Source organism: Ranitomeya imitator, chromosome 4, assembly GCF_032444005.1.
Source record: "Ranitomeya imitator isolate aRanImi1 chromosome 4, aRanImi1.pri, whole genome shotgun sequence".
In the NCBI taxonomy this organism is placed as follows: domain Eukaryota; kingdom Metazoa; phylum Chordata; class Amphibia; order Anura; family Dendrobatidae; genus Ranitomeya; species Ranitomeya imitator.
The window spans coordinates 80,204,520-80,226,744 of NC_091285.1; positions in this window are offsets into that span (position 1 = coordinate 80,204,520).

Consider the following 22,225-nt stretch of genomic DNA (forward strand, 5'->3'; position numbering starts at 1 on the left):
ATTTCCCACATGTCGGCTTTACATCACCATTTGTAAAATGTTATTTTATTTTGTTAGCATTTTAGGAGGATTAAAAATGTAGCAGCGATTTTTAATTTTTTCAAGGAAATTTACAAAATTTATTTTTTTTAGGAACTTATCCATGTTTGAAGTGCCTTTAGGGGTCTCATATATTGGGAAACCCCCAAACGTGATACCATTTTAAAAACGGCACCCCTTAACATATTGAAAACTGCAGTCAGGTAGTTTATTAACCCTTCAGGTCCTTTACAGGAATTGAGGCAAAGTGGCATGATGGGAATGAATGTGCATTTTTACCACCTAAATGTCGGTAACTTCTGAACAGATTACTACAGCCGTCCGACTCGAAGGCTGCTATTTGGTCATGAATTGCCATGGCAAACATCAGGACCACAAAATCAAGATCTGAGGGCACCAATTTGGTTAAAGAGGAAGCCCCCACACTGTCAACCATTTACAATGATGTAGTCACTATTGACAGCAGCATCTAAGGGGTTAAACAGTTGGACGGTGCAAGCACTGATCGTGGCTGCTGCAGCAAGTTGTCAGCTATAGTAGAGAGCTGACAGCTACTGGATTGTCACCTGTATGTGGAGGCTATTCTCTTATAGCTCAGGTCAGTTAAAAGACATATTGGCTGTCATTAAGGGGTTAAAGGTCAGCAGGACAACTGTAATTTTTACTTGAGTGGTAAAAACCGGTTGACCAGTGCTGTTGGCACCTTATCGGTTTTCATTGGTTGATTCTGATATTGGCGGGCTGTTTTTAGGTATAAAAAGTCCTGTTTTAGCTTAATTTTCCAGTCCACCACCTGACAGCACCATTGGAGGACGTCCTTCTTATCCTCAGTGGGACAGGAACCACAAGCAGTTAATAGGACCCTCCCCACTCCACCCATCAGTGTTTTTCCTGTCCCACTGCGGATAGGAACGGCAAGCATGTCCTCCGACGGTGCTGTGCAGATGGTGGGGATCGGGGGGCCCAGCCTTTCCCTTCCCCGTCGCAAGATATCTGCGGCTGATACCTGCTATGGGGGGTCCCTCAGCCTCCCCAGTGTAGCGCTGCTCCTGGGGGTCGGGTCCGCTTCCTCCTCGTGGGGGCTCTCGGTCCGGGTGCCTGTCTGCTGGGGGGTGAGTGCGGCGGCCGCTTCCATCAGCGGCCGGCTCCAGCATGCGACCGCAGCTTCCGGGTCCAGCGGCCGCATCACTTCCGGTCGCGACAGCAGCGTCATTTCCGGTCGCGACCAGCGTGGAGGATGGCGCCAGCAGCGGTGAGGGGCACAGCGTGGTCACCGCAGCGGCGGTAAGGAGGGCAGGATCAACCAGGTAACCTATATAAACTCACTAAGGGGGTCTGTATGCTGCCGGCCATCCTGACAAAGGAAGCACTCGGCTATACGTCCAGACTGTTATCTGCCATGGAGGAGACTGCCAGACCTGAGGGGACTGACCAGCTTCAGGGGCACGTGAGTGGGCTATGTTAAAGCCATACCACAAAGCTCACCCCTCCCCCTGCTTCCCTACTTACATACCCCACACATATCTCAATTTATCCTAGGCTGACCCTCTCATCCCCACAGCCGAAAGGAAAAAATCGGGAAAAAATAAATGTCCGATATGTGCCACTAAGTTTCCGGAAAATTGGCGGAAACCATTGTGCAAATCGTGCACATCCAAGATTGTGGGTGATGAGCAGATGCCCCTACTATCCAGTATGAGGACCATGATTCGACAGGAGGTTCAGGCTTCTATCTCAAGCCTGAATCTTTCCCAAGCAACTCAGAACCGCAGACTTCACGGAAGAGGCCAAGGGAGTCCAGCCCCTCTTCCGAGGGTGAGGTTTCGGAGGATTCTGACCAGGAAGAAAAGGATGGATCTCTAGGCAGAGGGAAGAGATATCTCTTCTCTGCAACAGACACAGATGAGCTTCTTTATGCTGTGCGTAACACCATGCAGCTACAGGATACGCCAGAGGAGACCTCGATCCAGGACGAGATGTTCGGCGGATTACATGCCCAGGTGACAAAAGTCTTCCCCGTCAACAACCACATCCGTTCCATGATCCTGGAAGAGTGGCAGGAAGCGGAGAAGAAACTGGTAGTACCCAGGGATTTTAGACTTCGACTGCCCTACAATCCAGAGGACATTAAGGTGTGGGATGAAGTTCCCAAGATCGATGTGCCACTAGCAAAAGTGGCGAAGAAGACCTCAATCCCTTTTGAGGACTCCTCCGCATTAAAAGATCCTATGGATCGTAAAGCGGATGGTTTGCTAAGGAGAACTTGGGAGTCCTCCGCGGCGATTATACGGGCCAATATAGCGGCAACCTCCGTAGCCCGGTCAATGCATTTATGGATTGACGATTTAGATGATCATCTCAAAGCCAAGACCTCCAGAGATGTTATCCTTAAATCCCTGCCGTTGCTCAATCTTGCAACGGGCTTTATGGCAGATGCTTCGGCCGATTCTGTACGTTTTGCGGCTAGAAGCGAATCTTTGTCTAACGCGGCCAGAAGAGCCATATGGCTAAAAACCTGGTCGGGGGATCTCCAGTCAAAAAATAAATTGTGTGGAATCCCATTCTCAGGGAATAAAGTATTTGGGCCTATTCTAGACGATATCCTAGAAAAGGCCTCAGATAAAAAGAAGGGATTCCCTGAGAATACCAAAAAGTATCAGCCCTTTCGTAGGTCTCGACCTAGTCAGAGGACAGACTACAGGGGTAAAGGGAAGACTGGGAGGTGGTCCTATCCCAAGGGTGGAAAAGGTAGAGACTCCATCATCCCAAGTACAGGTACACCAAAGTCAAATAAATGACATCAAGGTGTGAGGTCGATTACAAAAATTTCTAGGGGGTTGGCAGAAGGTGTCCCAGAATCCTTGGATACTTCAGGTGATTGCGCAGGGATACAAATTAGAGTTCTCCAGCAGTCCCCCAGAAAGATTTGTAGTAACTCGACCCTGCCCGCTCTCCGACTCCTCCATGTGGACAAACATCCAGGAGCTAGTGGATTTAGAGGCAATTGTGCCAGTTCCCATCTTAGAAAGAGGCAAGGGCCATTATTCCCATTTGTTTTCAATAAAGAAACCATCGGGGGACTCCCGGACGATTATAAATTTAAAACCACTAAACAAATGGGTCCGGTACAAAAGATTCCGGATGGAATCTATAAAGTCCACGACGCCTCTAATAGACAAGGACATGGTAATGTGTACCTTAGACCTAAGCAACGCATACTATCATGTCCCGATACACATCTCCTACCAAAGATTCCTGAGATTTGCCATAATGAACAAGGGGATAGTACATCACTTCCAGTTCAGATGTCTCCCCTTCGGGCTTGCTTCAGCGCCCAGGATTTTTACCAAACTGATGTCGGAAGTCGTGGCCTATCTAAGGAACCAGAATGTGACCATAGTCCCATACCTGGATGACTTCCTGATAATGGCGAAATCACAGAAACTCCTCAAGATAGACTGCACTTTCACTCTTTCCATCCTACAGGAGCTGGGGTGGATTGTGAACTGGAAGAAGTCCTGCCTGGTCTCAAATTCCAGAATAAAATTTTTGGGGGTGATGTTGGATTCCAATCTAAGAACATCTTTTTTTACCAGAAGACAGGCAAGAGGCCTTGATCAGGCACATTCATCAGTTCAGAAGAAGTACCCCCTCCATAAGAGAGGCAATGAGGATACTCGGCTTCATGACAGCATGCATACCCTGTGTGAAATGGAGCCAATTCCACTCGCGGGAGTTGCAAAAGGAAGTTCTAGGATCCTGGAACAGGAAACAGAGTTCCCTAGACAGGAGGATGATTGTGTCTCCGTCGGTGAAGAGATCCCTAACCTGGTGGACCACACCGGGAAACCTGAAAGAGGGAGTTCCATGGATACTCGATCGCGGTGTTACAGTGACCACAGACGCCAGTCAATATGGATGGGGCGGTCATATAGGAAGAACATACTACCAGGGAGAATGGACTCCTCAGATTGCCGCAAGATCGTCAAATTTCAGGGAGCTGTATGCGATCTGGAAAGTGTTGTGCCAGGCTCAGTCATTGGTCCGAGGCAAACACGTGAGAATACTGTCCGACAATGTCACAGCAGTGGCATTTCTGAGACACCAGGGAGGTCCGAGACATCCACCACTTCAACACTTAGCAGACCAGATTTTCAGGTGGGCAGAAAGTTCGGTCAAATCCATCTCGGCGGTTCACCTGGAAGGCGCCAAGAATCAGGTAGCAGATTTCCTGAGCCGAAAGTCGGTACATCCCGGAGAATGGGAACTGAACCTGGAAGTATTCAGCAGTCTATGCCAGAAATGGGGAACACCTCAGGTGGACCTCTTTGCCACCAGGTCAAACACAAAGATCAGAGCATTTTTCTCTCTGAATCCTCTAGATGGAGCCACAGGAGTAGACGCCTTGTCTCAGTATTGGGGAGAAGGTCTCCTGTACGCATTTCCGCCTCTTCCTCTGATACAGAAAACACTCAGGAAGATACGAGACGAGAAAGCAACCGTAATCCTGGTGGTTCCTTTTTGGCCGAAAAGAAGCTGGTTTTCTCTACTATCCAAGATGTCAACAGAGGAACCAGTCTTACTACCGAACAGGCAGGACCTTCTACTTCAAGGTCCGGTGTTTCACAAGAATCCAGATTCTCTTCACCTATCTGCTTGGATCCTGAACGGCAAACCTTAAGATCCAGAGGCCTGTCAGAAGATGTCATTACCACACTCCAGGCAAGCAGAAAGCCGGTAACTTCGGCGATTTACAACAAGATCTGGAAGCGGTATTGTTCCTTTATGGGAGAAGATCCTGTGGATACTTCAAAACCAGATATTCCCAGAATTCTCGATTTCCTGCAACTCGGATTTGACAAGGGCCTTCGGCCTAGTACTCTAAAAGTACAGATTGCAGCACTTAGTGTATTTTTTGATACATCACTAGCCTCCCATCCCTGGATAGCGAGATTTTCCAGGGCCACGCAGAGAATGAGGCCACTTGTGAGGAAATCAACTCCTCCTTGGGACCTAAACCTGGTCCTTAACACTTTGTGTAAAACCCCTTACTGTCGGAAGATATGGACATAGCCAATCTCTCCTTTAAGACTGCTTTCCTAATCGCCATAACATCGGCCAAAAGACTGGGCGAGATACAGGCCCTTTCTATCCAGAATCCATATCTTCAAATCTTTGAAGACAGAATAGTCTTCAAACATAACCCAGCTTTCCTCCCCAAAGTAGTATCCTCTACCAATATAAATCAGGAGATAATCCTTCCTTCTTTCTGCCAACACCCTAAAAACGCAAAAGAAGGGGTCTACCATAACCTTGACGTTAGGGAGACTGTTCTAAAATACCTGGGGGGGACAGAAAGCTGGAGACAGGACACTAACTTATTTATACAATACGGTGGTCAAATAGGGGGTGTAAAGCAGCGAAATCAACCATTGCTAGGTGGATTAAAAACATGATTAGTATATATACTAGTGCAGCGGCGCTGGTGGTGCAGCATAAACAGCAGCAAGTTACCCCCTTACCACATAGGGGGAAAAAAAGGGGAAATGTAGAAATAGCTCGTGTTGAGTGGGCCCTAAGAGTATCCGGGGGATCTTTCCCTTGGTCTGTATATGCTAGGCTAATCATGTTTTTAATATATATGAATGATAAAACAATCAATCAAACTTGCGCTAGGAAATGCGTTCAAATGAGACCCAAAAAGATATATATATATATACAATAAAAATTTACCTGATGGGGAGGAAATAGCACTAATAGATGTAGAATTGGCAGTAGAGTTGCTTGCATATGGTAATAGGTGCACTATTCCAGGTCTAAAGATAAAGACAAGTAGATGGAAGTATTCAATGTATTCAGGGATATATACCCTCTGAAGCAGCTATCTGAAGTACTAATACAAATCTAGCAGTGAGGTGAATCCATCCTCATAGAAGCACATACAAACTAAACTGGGAAAAAAGGGGAGAGTCGTACCTGCCGTAGGGTACACACGCGGTGAGAGTACAAGATGCCAGTGCGAGCTGTAAATAGTCTGCGTGGCTTCGCTAACCTTGCGAAGATAAGGGTTGCTGGCGGTGGTTCACGGCGTGCTGTCCCGGCCGGTGACAGCCGCCTCTATCCGATGAACGTGTATACAGAGCGCGCCGCGGTCGGCAACGCTGAAGGTGGCAGGACCTGCGTGTAGTTCGGGTCACGTGTCCGATATGTCACGTGGTGCCCCTGTCGGCGGTACGGAGCGCTGTGGGAGCCAAGAATAACCAACGCGTTTCGGAATTACACGGATTCCTTCTTCAGGGTAGGCTCCCACTGTGCTCTGCTGGTTTATATAGGTTTGGCTCCCTCCATTGTATCAATCAAAGGCAAACAATTCAACTCCATTATTTAACCCCTTGGGCTTAAGGGTGTCCAATTCAAAGATAAGTCGGGTCTCTTCCCTGGACATTTTTTTAATATAATCTCCATTACGCCAATCTTTATGGACTAATTTAATCCCGGTTACCTTTGTTCCATTTATGGAGCCTCCGTGGTAGATTGCAAAGTGTTTGGAAAGGGGATGCTCGTCATATTTCCTATTAATGTTCCGTAGATGTTCTTGGATCCTCCTGCATAGGGGCGTTTGGTTCGCCCCACATACAGCTTTTTACAGGGGCACTCGATTGCATAGATAGCCCCTCTGGTAGTGCAAGTAATAAAATCAGTAATTTCTACTTGTGTGCCATTGTGAGATGTTACAGATTTCTGTTTAGTTAAATGCAATGACTTACACATCTTGCACTTTTGGCATCTTGTACTCTCACCGCGTGTGTACCCTACGGCAGGTACGACTCTCCCCTTTTTTTCCCAGTTTAGTTTGTATGTGCTTCTATGAGGATGGATTCACCTCACTGCTAGATTTGTATTAGTACTTCAGATAGCTGCTTCAGAGGGTATATATCCCTGAATACATTGAATACTTCCATCTACTTGTCTTTATCTTTAGACCTGGAATAGTGCACCTATTACCATATGCAAGCAACTCTACTGCCAATTCTACATCTATTAGTGCTATTTCCTCCCCATCAGGTAAATTTTTATTGTATATATATATATATATATATATATATATATATATATATCTTTTTGGGTCTCATTTGCACGCATTTCCTAGCGCAAGTTTGATTGATTGTTTTATCATTCATATATATTAAAAACATGATTAGCCTAGCATATACAGACCAAGGGAAAGATCCCCCGGATACTCTTAGGGCCCACTCAACACGAGCTATTTCTACATCATGGGCAGAGAAAGGGGGTGCCTCAGCTGAGCAAATCTGTAGGGCGGTGACTTGGACTAGTCTTTCTACCTTTGCTAGACACTATAAATTAGATGTCGTATCAGACCAGTTAGCTTTTGGTAGAAAAGTCTTACATGCAGTAGTCACACCCTAGTTAAAAATCCTTTGGTATTCTCCAATGGCGCTGTCAGGTGGTGGACTGGAAAACGGTAATTAGTTCTTACCGGTAATTGTATTTCCAGGAATCCACCTGACAGCACTACTAGTTCCCTCCCACTGCAAGCTTATACTACTGACTAATGTGATGTAACATTGGTGTGTAATTGTAAATAAACTCTCTTTTTGCATCCATCCAGATGTGGTACTTAGAAAATCACTGATGGGTGGAGTGGGGAGGGTCCTTTTAACTGCTTGTGGTTCCTGTCCCACTGAGGATAAGAAGGACGTCCTCCAATGGTGCTGTCAGGTGGATTCCTGGAAATACAATTACCGGTAAGAACTAATTACCGTTTTCCCATTCGTGGTCTGTGGGGAAAAGATACCCGAGATGGAGATCTTACTGCAGCAACTCCTTTCAAGAGCCGGCGAAGAGGATGGAATGGAGTGGCTGAAGAACTCTTTGGCTATAAAACCTCCGCTCACAGCTTCTGATGTCATCTCCCTCCTGTTATGAAAGGCAATTCAGTACTACAATGGACATAGCGGTCAGAGCACATACAGTGATCTGACAATAACCCAAAATCATAGAACGAGCTCTGAGACGTGGGAACTCTGCAGACCGCAATCCCTAATCCTCTCCAAACAACACTAGAGGCAGCCGTGGATTGCGCCTAACTCTGCCTATGCAACTCGGCACAGCCTGAGAAACTAACTAGCCTGAAGATAGAAAATAAGCCTACCTTGCCTCAGAGAAATACCCCAAAGGAAAAGGCAGCCCCCCACATATAATGACTGTGAGTTAAGATGAAAAGACAAACGTAGAGATGAAATAGATTCAGCAAAGTGAGGCCCGACTTTCTTAACAGATCGAGGATAGAAAAGGTAACTTTGCGGTCTACACAAAACCCTAAAGAAAACCACGCAAAGGGGGCAAAAAGACCCTCCGTACCGAACTAACGGCACGGAGGTACACCCTTTGCGTCCCAGAGCTTCCAGCAACAAATTAGACAAGCTGGACAGAAAAAATAGCAAACAAATAGCAAAGAAGAACTTAGCTATGCAGAGCAGCAGGCCACAGGAATGATCCAGGGAAAAGCAAGTCCAACACTGGAACATTGACAGGAAGCCAGGATCAAAGCATTAGGTGGAGTTAAGTTGAGAAGCACCTAACGACCTCACCAGATCACCTGAGGGAGGAAACTCAGAAGCCGCAGTACCACTTCCCTCCACCAACAGAAGCTCACAGAGAGAATCAGCCGAAGTACCACTTGTGACCACAGGAGGGAGCTCTGCCACAGAATTCACAACACCCTCCCCACTGAGCCATGCACCCAGCTGGACCCTCTGTGTCAAAATCCACCTACACTGCCTTCTACCAGCAGCCGTACAGGGAGCGGAGGCCTCTGGACACCTGCTCCTCCAGCAGCGTCGCCACCGAGGTCTGGCCGTTGGGCACGAGCTCCGTCCAGGAAGTCCCAACGACTGACCTCCAGGAAGTCTCGCAGCCCGGCTGCAGCGGCAACGTCATTCGGAGGCGTCAGGAAGACAAGGGAGCAATCAGCCGTAAAAGCGCTGTGGCAGCTCCGATCTCCATTGCCTTGCCAGTCCCAGCAGCAGCATACCAGCAGTGGCCTCGGATACGCAAGCATCACAGGATGAAGATGGAGACATGCTGGCACCAGCTGACATGCAGTGCTGCTCGCCTAACACGGAGGGCTTGAGCGGGGGCTGCTCTGCAGATCAAGTCCAAGAAGATGTTCAATCCAGAAGGTGTGAGAATATTAATGTGCCCCTGTCTGTTTCCCATATTCAATTTAAAAGCATTAACGGGGTTTATTTCCAGTAAAACAATTTTTAAAGGGTCTTAAAAGGTCCAACTTTAAACCTGATGCTAGATGCCCTATATCCCTTCCATTATTAAAGGACCTTTGTATATCTTTAAAAAATGTTTGTAATGATTCATATGAAAGTCTATTTTTCTCTAGTCACCTTCCACGACAGCCACTTCGGAGGTTGTCTTCCCCGCCCTAATAGGGGACAGGAACACAGAGGTTAAATACCCCTCCCCTTCCTGCACCGCCAGGGTTTTCCTGTCCCCTATGGGGCATGAGGAGATTCTGAAGGGGCTGCCATGGCCGGCTACCGGAGCTCCACTTACCAAAGCCGGCAAGCATGGAGGTCGGGCGTTCCCTCAAAGAACGCTGCTCCCGTCTCCTCTCTTCAGAGGGACTCGGGACCTTCCCGCCCCTCCGGCGCTCCCTTTGTGGAGTAATGCGGGGCGGTGATGTGCGTACCAGGGGCCTCCTGCAGCCCCCGGTTCCCTCCTCCCTGGCTGCAGCGTTGGATGTGGCGCGCGTCCTGGAGTCTGTGGCCGGCCGAGGCCTGATCACTTCCGTTCCAGGATGGAGCGCACGCCGGCCGGCAGTGGCATCCGAGCAGCAGGCACACCATACAGCAGCGTTTTCGGGGGCGTTCCAGGACCCTACCCCAATCGGGCAACACGGGGGGAGGAGCACTATGACGCTGGGCCTCCTGTTATGGCTGGCAATCAGGCAACACAGCGTGCAGTAATCAGCGCACATACAGAGATCTGGCAAAAACCCAAAACAATAGGACGAGCTCTGAGACGTGGAATCTCTGTAGACTGCAGTACCTGAACTGTCCTCACACAACTGGAAGCAGCAGTGGATTGCGCCTATCAACTACCCATGCAACTCGGCACTGCCTGAGGAGCTGACTAGCCTGAAGATAGAAATACAAGCCTGACTTACCTCAGAGAAATACCCCAAAGGAATAGGCAGCCCCCACATATAATGACTGTTAGCAAGATGAAAAGACAAACGTAGGAATGAAATAGATTCAGCAAAGTGAGGCCTGATACTCTAGACAGAGCGAGGATAGCAAAGAGAACTATGCAGTCTACAAAAAACCCTAAAACGAAAACCACGCAAAGGGGCAAAAAAGACCCACCGTGCCGAACTAACAGCACGGCGGTGCACCCCTTTGCTTCTCAGAGCTTCCAGCAAAAGATAATAACAAGCTGGACAGAAAAAACAGAAAACAAACTAGAAGCACTTATCTAGCAGAGCAGCAGGCCCAAGGAAAGATGCAGTAGCTCAGATCCAACACTGGAACATTGACAAGGAGCAAGGAAGACAGACTCAGGTGGAGCTAAATAGCAAGGCAGCCAACGAGCTCACCAAAACACCTGAGGGAGGAAGCCCAGAGACTGCAATACCACTTGTGACCACAGAAGTGAACTCAGCCACAGAATTCACAACAGTACCCCCCCTTGAGGAGGGGTCACCGAACCCTCACCAGAACCCCCAGGCCGACCAGGATGAGCCACATGAAAGGCACGAACAAGATCTGGGGCATGGACATCAGAGGCAAAAACCCAGGAATTATCTTCCTGAGCATAACCCTTCCATTTGACCAGATACTGGAGTTTCCGTCTAGAGACACGAGAATCCAAAATCTTCTCCACAATATACTCCAATTCCCCCTCCACCAAAACAGGGGCAGGAGGCTCCACAGATGGAACCATAGGTGCCACGTATCTCCTCAACAACGACCTATGGAATACATTATGTATGGAAAAGGAGTCTGGGAGGGTCAGACGAAAAGACACCGGATTGAGAATCTCAGAAATCCTATACGGACCAATAAAACGAGGTTTAAATTTAGGAGAGGAAACCTTCATAGGTATATGACGAGAAGATAACCAAACCAGATCCCCAACACGAAGTCGGGGTCCCACACGGCGTCTGCGATTAGCGAAAAGCTGAGCCTTCTCCTGGGACAAGGTCAAATTGTCCACTACCTGAGTCCAGATCTGCTGCAACCTGTCCACCACATAATCCACACCAGGACAGTCCGAAGACTCAACCTGTCCTGAAGAGAAACGAGGATGGAACCCAGAATTGCAGAAAAATGGAGAGACCAAGGTAGCCGAGCTGGCCCGATTATTAAGGGCGAACTCAGCCAACGGCAAAAATGACACCCAATCATCCTGGTCAGCGGAAACAAAACATCTCAGATATGTTTCCAAGGTCTGATTGGTTCGTTCGGTCTGGCCATTAGTCTGAGGATGGAAGGCCGAGGAAAAAGATAGGTCAATGCCCATCCTACCACAAAAGGCTCGCCAGAACCTCGAGACAAACTGGGAACCTCTGTCAGAAACAATATTCTCAGGAATGCCATGTAAACGAACCACATGCTGGAAGAACAAAGGCACCAAATCAGAGGAGGAAGGCAATTTAACCAAGGGCACCAGATGGACCATTTTAGAAAAGCGATCACAGACCACCCAAATGACAGACATCTTTTGAGAAACGGGAAGGTCAGAAATGAAATCCATCGAAATATGTGTCCAAGGCCTCTTCGGGACCGGCAAGGGCAAAAGCAACCCACTGGCACGTGAACAGCAGGGCTTAGCCCTAGCACAAATTCCACAGGACTGCACAAAAGCACGCACATCCCGCGACAGAGATGGCCACCAGAAGGATCTAGCAACCAACTCCCTGGTACCAAAGATTCCTGGATGACCGGCCAGCACCGAACAATGAAGTTCAGAGATAACTTTACTAGTCCACCTATCAGGGACGAACAGTTTCTCGGCCGGACAACGATCAGGTTTATTAGCCTGAAATTTCTGCAACACTCTCCGCAAATCAGGGGAGATGGCAGACACAATGACTCCTTCCTTGAGGATACTCGCCGGCTCAGATAACCCCGGAGAGTCGGGCACAAAACTCCTAGACAGAGCATCCGCCTTCACATTTTTAGAGCCCGGAAGGTATGAAATCACAAAATCAAAACGAGCAAAAAATAACGACCAACGGGCCTGTCTAGGATTCAAGCGCTTGGCAGACTCAAGATAAGTAAGGTTCTTATGATCAGTCAAAACCACCACGCGATGCTTAGCACCCTCAAGCCAATGACGCCACTCCTCGAATGCCCACTTCATGGCCAGCAACTCTCGGTTGCCCACATCATAATTACGCTCAGCAGCAGAAAATTTCCTGGAAAAGAAAGCACATGGTTTGAACACTGAGCAACCAGAACCTCTCTGTGACAAAACCGCCCCTGCACCAATCTCAGAAGCATCAACCTCGACCTGGAACGGAAGAGAAACATCAGGTTGACACAACACAGGGGCACAGCAAAAACGACGCTTCAACTCCTGAAAAGCTTCCACGGCAGCAGAAGACCAATTAACCAAATCAGCACCCTTCTTGGTCAAATCGGTCAATGGTCTGGCAATGCTAGAAAAATTACAGATGAAGCGACGATAAAAATTAGCAAAGCCCAGGAATTTCTGCAAACTTTTTAGAGATGTCGGCTGAGTCCAATCCTGGATGGCCTGAACCTTAACCGGATCCATCTCGATAGTAGAAGGGGAAAAGATGAACCCCAAAAATGAAACTTTCTGCACACCGAAGAGACACTTTGATCCCTTCACGAACAAGGAATTAGCACGCAGTACCTGGAAAACCATTCTGACTTGCTTTACATGAGACTCCCAAACATCTGAGAAGATCAAAATGTCATCCAAGTAAACAATCAAGAATTTATCCAGATACTCACGGAAAATGTCATGCATAAAAGACTGAAAAACAGATGGAGCATTGGCAAGTCCGAACGGCATCACCAGATACTCAAAATGACCCTCGGGCGTATTAAATGCCGTTTTCCATTCATCTCCCTGCCTGATTCTCACCAGATTATACGCACCACGAAGATCAATCTTAGTAAACCAACTAGCCCCCTTAATCCGAGCAAACAAGTCAGAAATCAATGGCAAGGGATACTGAAACTTAACAGTGATCTTATTAAGAAGGCGGTAATCAATACACGGTCTTAGCGAACCATCCTTCTTGGCTACAAAAAAGAACCCTGCTCCCAATGGTGACGACGATGGGCGAATATGTCCCTTCTCCAGGGACTCCTTCACATAACTGCGCATAGCGGTGTGTTCAGGTACGGACAAATTAAATAAACGACCCTTAGGGAATTTACTACCAGGAATCAAATCGATAGCACAATCACAATTCCTATGCGGAGGAAGGGCATCAGACTTGGACTCTTCAAATACATCCTGAAAGTCCGACAAGAACTCTGGGATGTCAGAAGGAATGGATGACGAAATAGACAAAAATGGAACATCACCATGTACTCCCTGACAACCCCAGCTGGTTACCGACAAAGAGTTCCAATCCAATACTGGATTATGGGTTTGTAGCCATGGCAACCCCAACACGACCACATCATGCAAATTATGCAGTACCAAAAAGCGAATAACTTCCTGATGTGCAGGAGCCATGCACATGGTCAGCTGGGCCCAGTACTGAGGCTTATTCTTGGCCAGAGGTGTAGCATCAATTCCTCTCAACGGAATAGGACACCGCAAAGGCTCCAAGAAAAATCCACAACGTTTAGCATAATCCAAATCCATCAGATTCAGGGCAGCGCCTGAATCCACAAACGCCATGACAGAATATGATGACAAAGAGCACATTAAGGTAATGGACAAAAGGAATTTGGACTGTACAGTACCAATAACGGCAGAGCTATCGAACCGCCTAGTGCGTTTAGGACAATTAGAAATAGCATGAGTAGAATCACCACAATAGAAACACAGTCTGTTCAGACGTCTGTGTTCGTGCCGTTCTACTTTAGTCATAGTCCTGTTGCACTGCATAGGCTCAGGCTTACTCTCAGACAATACCGCCAGATGGTGCACAGATTTACGCTCGCGCAAGCGACGACCGATCTGAATGGCCAAGGACATAGACTCATTCAAACCAGCAGGCATAGGAAATCCCACCATTACATCCTTAAGAGCTTCAGAGAGACCCTTTCTGAACAAAGCCGCTAGTGCAGATTCATTCCACAGAGTGAGTACTGACCATTTTCTAAATTTCTGACAATATACTTCTACATCATCCTGACCCTGGCATAAAGCCAGCAGATTTTTCTCAGCTTGATCCACTGAATTAGGCTCATCGTAAAGCAATCCCAGCGCCTGGAAAAATGCATCAACATTACTCAATGCAGAATCTCCTGGTGCAAGAGAAAACGCCCAGTCCTGTGGGTCGCCGCGCAAAAAAGAAATAATAATCAAAACCTGTTGAATAGGATTACCAGAAGAATGAGGTTTCAAGGCCAAAAATAGCTTACAATTATTTCTGAAGCTCAGGAACTTAGTTCTGTCACCAAAAAACAAATCAGGAATCGGAATTCTTGGTTCTAGCATCGATTTCTGATCAATAGTATCTTGAATCTTTTGTACATTTACAACGAGATTATCCATTGAGGAGCACAGAGCCTGAATATCCATGTCCACAGCTGTGTCCTGAAGCACTCTAATGTCTAGGGGAAAAAAAAGACTGAAGACAGAGCTAAGAAAAAAAAATGATGTCAGGATTTCTTTTTTCCCTCTATTGGAAATCATTGAATTGGCTCCTTGTACTGTTATGGCTGGCAATCAGGCAACACAGCGTGCAGTAATCAGCGCACATACAGAGATCTGGCAAAAACCCAAAACAATAGGACGAGCTCTGAGACGTGGAATCTCTGTAGACTGCAGTACCTGAACTGTCCTCACACAACTGGAAGCAGCAGTGGATTGCGCCTATCAACTACCCATGCAACTCGGCACTGCCTGAGGAGCTGACTAGCCTGAAGATAGAAATACAAGCCTGACTTATCTCAGAGAAATACCCCAAAGGAATAGGCAGCCCCCACATATAATGACTGTTAGCAAGATGAAAAGACAAACGTAGGAATGAAATAGATTCAGCAAAGTGAGGCCCGATACTCTAGACAGAGCGAGGATAGCAAAGAGAACTATGCAGTCTACAAAAAACCCTAAAACGAAAACCACGCAAAGGGGCAAAAAAGACCCACCGTGCCGAACTAACAGCACGGCGGTGCACCCCTTTGCTTCTCAGAGCTTCCAGCAAAAGATAATAACAAGCTGGACAGAAAAAAACAGAAAACAAACTAGAAGCACTTATCTAGCAGAGCAGCAGGCCCAAGGAAAGATGCAGTAGCTCAGATCCAACACTGGAACATTGACAAGGAGCAAGGAAGACAGACTCAGGTGGAGCTAAATAGCAAGGCAGCCAACGAGCTCACCAAAACACCTGAGGGAGGAAGCCCAGAGACTGCAATACCACTTGTGACCACAGAAGTGAACTCAGCCACAGAATTCACAACAGCCTCCGTTCCTTCATAAAGAGATCCGGGTAGCAAGGTAAGCTGTCTGACTGTTACACTACGTGACGGACATGGACGGTGACGTTCCCCCTCCTACCAAAGTAAGTAGCAGGTGTCGGGCCCAGCTATCCTGTATATGCATGCATGTGTATATATATATATATATATATGTGTGTATATATAGCTTTATACCCCTAAGTGGCTTAGCAAACCCTCTTTCTCTTATAGGGAGAAAAGGTTTCTGATCCTAAAAAGTCAAGCCGCAAATGTAAAGTGTGTACGGCCAAACTCCCATCAACATACAGGAAAAAGCTCTGCCAGTCCTCTACGGATGATGTCCTACGCGCTGAACAACCCTCGCTGCTGGATAGCATCAGATCCCTCATTAAAGATGAGGTGCATTCTTCTATGGCCACCTTCTCACAAATGTCGGTGCCTCAGCCACCCCCTCCAAAAAGGAGGAAAAAAGCCCGGTAGAATCCGACCCAGACTCGGGAGAGATCCAGTCCTCAGGCTCGGAGTATAACTGGGAAAACGAAGGCTCCACTTCTACCCCCACCTGTAAACCAGAAAACAAAAAATATTATTTTAATTCTAAGGACATTAGTGACCTAATCAGTTTAGTAAGAGGCACCATGGGGGTAGAGGATGAAGACGTTACACTCACAGTACAGGATGAGATGTTTGAGGGTCTGAAACCCAAAGATCAAAAAGGGTTTCCAGTACATAAGAATTTACAAGATCTAATTCTGCATTAATGGGATCTCCCTGAAAAAGGTCTGACTGTGCCATCAGAGCTAAAGAACCGGTGTCCATTGGACGGGGATAACTCCTTATGGGAGACCCCGAAAGTGGATGTACAGGTGTCCAGGGTAACTAAGAAAACAGCCCTTCCCTTTGAGGACTCTTCGCAACTCAAGGATCCGATGGATCGTAAAATAGAGAGTTTATTAAAAAAGTCCTGGGACACCTCCACAAATTTACTTAAATCCAATATAGCTGTTCTGTCTCCGCCATCTAATATTGTTACCCTGATTATCTCTTTGCATAATTGCAGGTTTCTCAGTATGGATATTCATACCTTTATTTGTTTGTGATGCTTTGGCTCCCTCTAGCGGTCAGAGTTATGTTGGCAGTTCAATCTTGTTTTTGTATTATCCATGTCTGATTCTCCTCCTCCTTTGCAATGCATTATGGTAGCTCAGCCTCCATTTCCCTCCATTTTTCCTTTCACTTTCTTCAGTTTGCCTTCAAGGAAAGACGCTTCACTTCATCCCCCTTGCGATTGCATTGCCGGTATGTCTTTATGCTTTCCGTAGATATTTCTGCTCCATATTAGCCTAGCCTAGCCAGTTGTACTCCCAGTTTAGTCACTAGCTTTCTAAATGTTATGCATAATGTATATCATGTGTATTATGTATCTGTTCTATACCATGCACTGATTCTATGTATATCATTGTTCACAGTTTCACCGCATCAATATACCACTACGTTTAACCCCTTAGTGACAGAGCCAATTTGGTACTTAATGACCGAGCCAATTTTTGCAATTCTGACCACTGTCGCTTTATGAGGTTATAACTCTGGAACGCTTCAACGGATCCCGCTGATTCTGAGATTGTTTTTTGAAGACATATTGTACTTCATGTTAGTGGTAACATTTCTTCGATATTACTTGCGATTATTTATGAAAAAAACGGAAATATGGCGAACATTTTTAAAATTTAGCAATTTTCAAACTTTGTATTTTTATGCCCTTAAATCAGAGAGATATGTCATGAAAAATAGTTAATAAATAACATTTCCCACATGTCTACTTTACATCAGCACAATTTTGGAAACAAAATTTTTTTTTGTTAGGGAGTTATAAGGGTTAAAAGTTGACCAGCAATTTCTCATTTTTACAACACCATTTTTTTTTAGGGACCACATCACATTTGAAGTCATTTTGAGGGGTCTATATGATAGAAAATAATGAAGTGTGACACCATTCTAAAAACTACACCCCTCAAGGTTCTCAAAACCACATTCAAGAAGTTTATTAACCCTTTACGTGCTTCACAGGAACTGAAACAATGTGGAAGGAAAAAAATGAACATTTAACTTTTATTTGCAAACATCTTAATTCAGAACCATTTTTTTTATTTTCACAAGTGTAAAAACAGAAATGTAACCATAAATTTTGTTATGCAATTTCTCCTGAATACGCCAATACCCCATATGTGGGGGTAAACCACTTTTTGGGCGCACCGCAGAACTTAGAAGTGAAGGAGCGCCGTTTGACTTTTTCAATGCAGAATTGGCTGGAATTGAGATCGGACGCCATGTCACGTTTAGAGAGCCCCTGATGTGCCTAAACAGTGTAAACTCCCCACAAGTGACACCATTTTGGAAACTAGACCCCTTAAGGAACTTATCTAGATGTGTGGTGAGCACTTTGAACCCCCAAGTGCTTCACAGAAGTTTATAACGTAGAGCCGTGAAAATAAAAAATCGCTTTTGTTTACACAAAAATGATCTTTTCGCCCACAAATTCTTATTTTCACAAGGGTAACAGGAGAAATTAGACCACAAAAGTTGTTGTGCGATTTCTCCTGAATACGTCGATACCCCATATGTGAGGGTAAACCACAGTTTGGGCGCACCGCAGAGCTTGGAAGTGAAGGAGCGCCGTTTTACTTTTTCAATGTAGAATTGGCTGGAATTGAGATTGGACGCCATGTCGCGTTTGGAGAGCCTCTGATGTGCCTAAACAGTGGAAACCCCCCACAAGTGACCCCATTTTGGAAACTAGACCCCCCATGGAACTTATCTAGATGTGTGGTGAGAACCTTGAATGCCCAAGTGCTTCACAGAAGTTTAGAATGCAGAGCCGTGAAAATAAAAAATATTTTTTTTTCCACAAAAAAGATATTGTAGCCCCCAAGTTTTTATTTTCACAAGGGTAACAGGAGAAATTGGACTGCAATAGTTGTTGTCCAATTTATCCCGAGTACGCTGATGCGCCATATGTGGGGGTAAACCACTGTTTGGGCGCACGGCAGAGCTCGGAAGGGAAGGAGCGCCTTTTTGGAATGCAGACTTTGATAGAATGGTCTGTGGGCATTATGTTGCGATTGCAGAGCCCCTGATGTACCTAAACTGTAGTAACCCCCCACAAGTGACCCCATTTTGGAAACTAGACCCCCCAAGGAACTTATCTAGATGTGTGGTGAGAACTTTGAATGCCCAAGTGCTTCACAGAAGTTTAGAATGCAGAGTCGTGAAAATAAAAAATATTTTTTTTTTTCACAAAAAAGATATTGTAGCCCCCAAGTTTTTATTTTCACAAGGGTAACAAGAGAAATTGGACCCCAGAAGTTGTTGTCCAATTTATCCCGAGTACGCTGATGCCCCATATGTGGGGGTAACCCACTGTTTGGGCGCACGGCAGAGCTCAGAAGGGAGGGAGCACCATTTGACTTTTTGAGCGCAAAATTGGCTGTCGTGTTTGGAGACCCCCTGATGTACCTAAACAGTGGAAACCCCCCAATTCTAGCTCCAACCCTAACCCCAACACACCCCTAACCCTAATCCCAACCTGATCCATAATCCTAATCATTAACCCTAACCATAATCACAACCCTTACCCCAAAACAACCCTAATGTCAACCCTAACCATAACCCTAATCAAAACCCTAAATCCAACACACCCCTAATCCTAATCTCAACCCTAACCTCAAACCTAACCCTAATCCCAATACACCCCTAATCACAACCCTAACCTTAACCCTAATCCCAAACCTAACCCTAATCCCAAGCGTAACCCTAATACCAACCCTAATCCAAACCCTAACCCTAATCCCAGCTCTAACCCTAACTTTAGCCCCAACCCTAGCCCTAACTTTAGCCCCAAACCTAACCCTAAGGCTACTTTCACACTTGCGTCGTTTGGCATTCCGTCGCAATCCGTCGTTTTGGACAAGAAACGGATCCTGCAAATGTGCCCGCAGGATGCGTTTTTTGCCCATAGACTTGTATTGCCGATGTATCGTGACGGATGGCCACACGTCGCGTCCGTCGTGCACTGGATCAGTTGTGTTTTGGCGGACCGTCGGCACAAAAAACATTCAATGAAACGTTTTTTTGTACGTCGCATCCGCCATTTCTGACCGCGCATGCGTGGCCGTAACTCCGCCCCCTCCTCCCCAGGACATAGATCGGGCAGCGGATGCGTTGAAAAACTACAGCTGCTGCCCACGTTGTGCACAATTTTCACAACGTGCGTCGGTATGTCGGGCCGACGCATTGCGACGGCCCCGTACCGACGTAAGTGTGAAAGAAGCCTAACCCTAAATTTAGCCCCAACCCTAACCCTAAATTTAGCCCCAACCCTAGCCCTAACCCTAGCCCTAACCCTACCCCTAACCTAACCCTAACCCTACCCCTAACCCTACTCCTAACCCTAACCCTACCCCTAATTTTAGCCCCAACTGCTGTTCTCCTGCCGGCCGGCAGATGGAGACAGATGGCGGGCGCACTGGGCATGCGTCCGCCATGTTCTTCTGCCGGCGGCCAGGAGGAGCAGCAAGAGGATCCAGGGACACAGGTGAGTATTGTAGGGTCCCCGAATCCCCCTATTTCTCTGTCCTCTGATGTGCGATCACATCAGAGGACAGAGAATTACACATTGCTTTTTTTTTTTTTTTTTGCGGTCGCCGGTAAACAGTTAATTACCGGCGATCGCAAAACAGGGGTCGGTAAAACCGACCCCGATCATGCTCTTTGGGGTCTCTGCTACCCCCGGCAGCCGAGACCCCAAAGATTCTCCCGGTGCCGGCCGGCGGGCGCACTACGCATGCGCCCGCCATTTTGAAGATGGCGGCGCCCACCGGGAGACACGAGGAGCATCGGGGGAGCTAGGTGAGTATTGGGGGGCCACCTGGGACCCCTTTTCTCTGTCCTCCGATGTGCGATCACATCGGAGGACAGAGAAATTAAAAAGAGATCGCGGTTTTTTTTTGTTTTGTTTTTGCGATCGCCGGTAAACGGTTAATTACCGGCGATCGCAAATGCGGGGTGGGTTAAAAACCCCCCGAATCATGTTCTCTGGGGTCTCGGCTACCCCCGGCAGCCAAGACCCCGGAGAAAATTGGCCTCTGGGGGGCGCTATTGACTTTTTCCACAGCGCCGTTAATTAACGGCGCTGTGGTTTAAGTACCCTTAGCGGCCGCCGTTAAAAGGCGTATCGGCGGTCGCTAAGGGGTTAATAAAGCACAGACTCAACCACAGTCTCCTTATTGGACCCCGGTATAGCGGTTTAGCTGACTGTATAGCTACGTATGAGCCTGCCTCAGCTAGTGAGGACAGAACAGTGAAACGGCAGCCATCCAACTAGTGGGATTCAAGTCACCGGCTACTCAGAGACTAAAGACAGCTAGGGTTGAGCAAAACGGGTCGTTCATTTTCAAAAGTCGCCGACTTTTGGCAAAGTCGGGTTTCATGAAACCCGATCCGACCCCTGTGCGGGGTCGGCCATGCGGTACGCGACTTTCGCGCCAAAGTCGCGTTTCAATGACGCGAAAAGCACCATTTCTCAGCCAATGAAGGTAAACGCAGAGTGTGGGCAGCGTGATGACATAGGTCCTGGTCCCCACCATCTTAGAGAAGGGCATTGCAGTGATTGGCTTGCTGTCTGCGGCGTCACAGGGGCTATAAAGGGGCGTTCCCGCCGACCGCCATGTTACTGCTGCTGATCTGAGCTTAGGGAGAGGTTGCTGCCGCTTCGTCAGAAGCAGGGATAGCATTAGGCAGGGTCCATTAACCACCAAACCGCTTGTGCTGTAGCGATTTGCACTGTCCAACACCACCTTCGGTGTGCAGGGACAGTGGAAGCTACATTTTTTTTTTTTCCTCAGCGCTGTAGCTCATTGGGCTGCCCTAGAAGGCTCCCCGATAGCTGCATTGCTGTGTGTACGCCGCTGTGCAAACCAACTGCTTTTTTCAAAGCACAAATCCTCTTGTTCCTTCCTTTCTGAACAGCTATCTTGTTTGTTTGTCCACACTTTTTATTTAATTTGTGCATCAGTCCACTCCTTATTGCTGCCTGCCATACCTGGCTGAGATTACTGCAGGGAGATAGTAATTGAAGGACAGTTCCTTTTTCTTTTTTTTTTTTTTTGTGGGAGATTATGATTGGCATTTCTGCTAGAGTGCCATCCCTGTCTGTGCCATCTCTCACTCAGTGGGCCATAGAAAGCCTATTTATTTTTGTTGCTTGATTTGGGTTCCAAAATCTACCTGAAAAAATCACTACATCAATCAGTGGGAGAAAAATATTGGCCTCAGGGCTTGTGTGCCACTCCTGACTCCTGTGTGCATCATCACTCACTCAGTGGGCCATAGAAAGCCTATTTTTTTTTTTTTTTCTTTATTTGGGTTCTAAATTCTACCTGAAAAAAATCAATAAATCAATCAGTGGGAGATTAATATTGGCCTCTGGGCTTGTGTGCCAGTCCTGAGCGTGCCATCTCTCTCACAAATAGTGG